General features: G+C 37.2%; 1 pseudogene; it reads right to left on the reverse strand.

Annotated features, from left to right (window-relative positions):
• Window positions 1-376: 376 nt before the first annotated feature.
• Window positions 377-878, reverse strand: LOC109680744 (small ribosomal subunit protein eS17-like; annotated as a pseudogene).
• Window positions 879-3,917: the final 3,039 nt, after the last annotated feature.

Below are 3,917 nucleotides of genomic sequence, written 5' to 3' on the forward strand. Positions count from 1 at the left end.
TTCCCATCATTGTCCTTGGTGTTGTTACTGTCCCTGTACTGTGTGTAATTAAGTATTTTCTAGCTTGTAATAATAACAATGGTAATATTTAGAATGGAAGAGTGAGCTGAGATGGAAAGCAAGAAGTTAAAGAAAAGGGGAAAACAAATATACAGACAAGAGGGAGAAAGCAGAACAAGGTATCAGACAAGAGAGTTTCAAAGGTATAAACAGGGAGTGTTAGTGTACTAATCGACAGGAAGCTGAACAGACATTAGAGAGACAGAGAGAGGACTGAAAATCAAAGATAAAAAAATCAAAATTTTTTTTAAAGTTATTTATTTTTTTATTTGGTGCTCCTGAGTTTATTGAAAATATTACACCTCAGCAGAAAGATTTAAATGGCTCCACGTGGTGTTTTGAAATTCATCCAAACTGTGGGCTGAGAGACTTGCAGGTTGGAGAGATGGCGAAGCCCAAAAGCTTCAGCATTTCCTTAGTGTTAGGGCCAACTTCAGTGATCTGATCCGGGGCTGAGATCTCTGGAACATAGTTGTCTCTCCTCTCTCTCTCCTCCTGCTGCAGCCTGATGGAGATGCCTCTCACGGGGTCTCTGTGGATCGCTTCATGCGATGCGCAGAGCTTCTCGCTAGGGATGATCACGCGCTTGTCAGTGTGGAAGTCCTTGCCCAGGCGCGTGGAGTACTGCTCCACGATGACCCGGGCCGCCTTCTTCACGTTTTGGTGCGAATGCTGCCCATGTTGGCAGGTCCTAAAAGGAGCTGGGCATGGTGGTACATACTTACAATTCCAGCACTCAGGAGATGGAGAGGCAGGAGGATCACAAGTTCAAGGCCAGCTACAGCCGGGGCCCAGAAAATGACACTCCAGCCCAACATGGTGGCACACGCTTGTAATCCCTCACTTGGGAGGCTAGTGAGCTCTAGGCCAGACTGCGGCAGGGTCTGAATTCAAAATTTAAGAAAATTCCAATACCACATTAAGTAACATATGTAAATGTATGTTACAATTAGGTAACATATATTTTAGATTCAGCAAGAAAGAAGGGTCTCTGTTTAATGGGAGAGGACACTAAGCCAGTTACAAGTGCATAGTTTTAGTTTAAGGAGATTTAAAGAACAGGAATTGTCATTTATGAACCTCCATCTGTGTACCAGACACAGAAATAAAAGGCTTATACTAATGTATTTATTTAATCTTACAGTAAATTGAAAGGCAAATATTATCATACCTAATTGAAATCAAACAACTAGTAAAAACTGAACCCAAGTCTATTTCAATGCAAACTGTTCAGAAAGCCAAAACTAATTACATAGTTTCCATTACAGAAAAATGTCATTAGTTGAAAAAGAAAATGAAGTACAGATTAAAAACAAACAAAACATGCCTTTGTTCTCAGCATCGCAAGCACCAAAATAAAATGTGTCTTTAGTAGTCTTATGGTAAAGACATTGAGCCTTAGTCTACCTGTTGATTCAGCTGGTTTCTTTGCTGCTTGGTTCGCCCTATGGATCTGCCTATCTCCTATAATATATTAAACATGATTATGAATTTTAGAAAAAAAATGCTATTGACTGTGAGACTAATTGCATATCATTATTCAGGGAAAATAAATGAAAACATTGTGTTCACACAAATAATGCTATTAGTAATATAATTAATAAGATACATTTAGTCTTACAATTAAATAACTTTCTCCAGAATCATACAAATAAAATCAATGTCTAAACATTATTCAGATGCAAAATGTAAAAATCCATTTGAATCACTTTTGGCCATTGGTAGTTAAACATAGCATTGCTGAGATGGACTGATTTTCATAATCTTCATTAATAATTTTGGCCTCTTTTGTCTAAAATTGTCAACATAATTTCTAGAACTTATTACAGATCACCAGGGTTTATCTATGGTGCTTATATTATTGGCATCACAGCTATATTTATGGAGATATGAATTTGGATCCAATATCTACTATTTTGTGAGTGCAAAAACTTTCTTATCAGTCAGGGTAGTCTAAGGCACGTTTTGGTGTCAGGTGACAACAACTTTCAAGAGGCTGTCCCTGCCAAGAGTTCATTTCTTCCTCAAATTGTCAACCCAAGTTGGCCACAGTGACTTTGCCCATCTCATGGGGTTGGGAAAGAACTAGATCTTTCTGGCTTCCATGACCTCAAGACATTTACTTAAAAGCTCTGAAATTCAGCTTCCTCATCGAATTAGGAGAATAATAGTAACACTTTAGCATCTATATCTAATGATTAAATATGATAACGCATGTGAAAATTTCCAGCATTTTGTCTGGCACATTTTAAGCAATAGATTCTGTGTACTTTTCCTTCCAAGATGTGAAGTTGTGCAGACTACTCAATATAAAATGATGGGAATTGAGAAAGAACCTCTCAAGATCAAGGTAAGTATTAGGCTCTAGAGGGTTTCCAAATAAACACTTGAAATTCAAAATGTTTTCTTTCAGAATTTCATCTTTTATTCTTTTCAATTTAAGCAAAAGTCTTTCAGTACATATTTATACATTCATTCTTTGGGTTATGCAGAAAGATCACAAATATGATATTATCTTTCAAGGTTTGCAGATCTCAAAGTATCTGCAACCTAATGAGAGAGACAGTCCAAACCAAGCTACATTGAGGCTGCTGTTTGCTAAGGGTCCTCCCAGTACACAGTTGTTCTGAAATCAATTCAGGTTTTTTCTGCCATTGTGATGAGTACTTACTTAAGACTGTTCTTGCCAACAAAAATAGACACATCCTAATTATTTTGTTTATTTCTCATTATTTGAGTTGTCATGATAACCGAGCTAGTCTGACTGATTAAAATTTGATTGACTGATTGATGCAATTAAGTTATTATGATGTCAAAAAGCCCTCAGTTAAAGCAAACGCCTGATTTAATGATATTGCATTATTCGGTTGACACAACCTTTCTTAAAAAATGAAAGTAAAGAGAGGAGACAGAAGATTTTAAATATTGGGATTTTGTACCAAATAAATGCTATTTTAATTTCAGGAAGGTTTTGGTTATAGTGGACAGCTGCAATGAATTATAGCATCTGATAAAGAAAGAAAATGAGCTTTTCTCCCTTCCATGCTTGGCTTCAGAGAATAAGAAATAAAACACTTTTCATTAAAATGGTTTTATTGGTTTCTATATAATCCAAAAGTTGTTATTCAAAAGTAAGTGGAAGAGCATGTGTTTTTAAGTATAAGTTTCTGGCACCTGTGTGCCATACTAGGAATGGGATACCAATCAGTGTGGTACAAAGTATAGACTGGTGTTTTCCATTTAGCTACTTGAATAGGAATTAGAGTAATGATTTCCAATTTGCAGATAACTTATAAGAACTTCCATGTTTTTACCTCATTTTTTTTTACCTCTGATCAGTTATGCATTCTCCTCTCTCCCCCCATTTCACTTGATCATGTGTGTAGAAGAAACAGTCTCTGGGTTTGCGGAATGGAAATACATGAGCTACTTGAGATCCTGAGTCATCACTGGGAAGACACCTTTGCAAGAGATCCACTTGAGCTGCACAAACTAGAAAGATGCTCTGAGACTTGGGACTTTTTTGTGACTGCTTGTTGGCCCCATATCTTCAAATCCCTGTGAAATGGCTGAGATGAGTGATGATCTCTAAGTACTGAGGCTCTTCTTCACCAGGGCAGCTCTGTTGGGTTCTCTCATGGTAGATGCATGGTGTCACCTGGATGTTATTACTAGAGTATGTGAGTTACCAAGGAACTCTGTAATGACTTAGTGACACAATCAAGTTCTAACCATTCTTTCCCTACAGTGCAACTCAGGATATGTTACAGTGAATGTTAAACAGGACAGGAGATGGGTCCTTGGGTAGGACATCTCTGACTGAGAACCAATAAACATTAAATCTTGTAATCTTATGT

The sequence above is a fragment of the Castor canadensis genome, chromosome 3, assembly GCF_047511655.1.
Source record: "Castor canadensis chromosome 3, mCasCan1.hap1v2, whole genome shotgun sequence".
Lineage (NCBI taxonomy): Eukaryota > Metazoa > Chordata > Mammalia > Rodentia > Castoridae > Castor > Castor canadensis.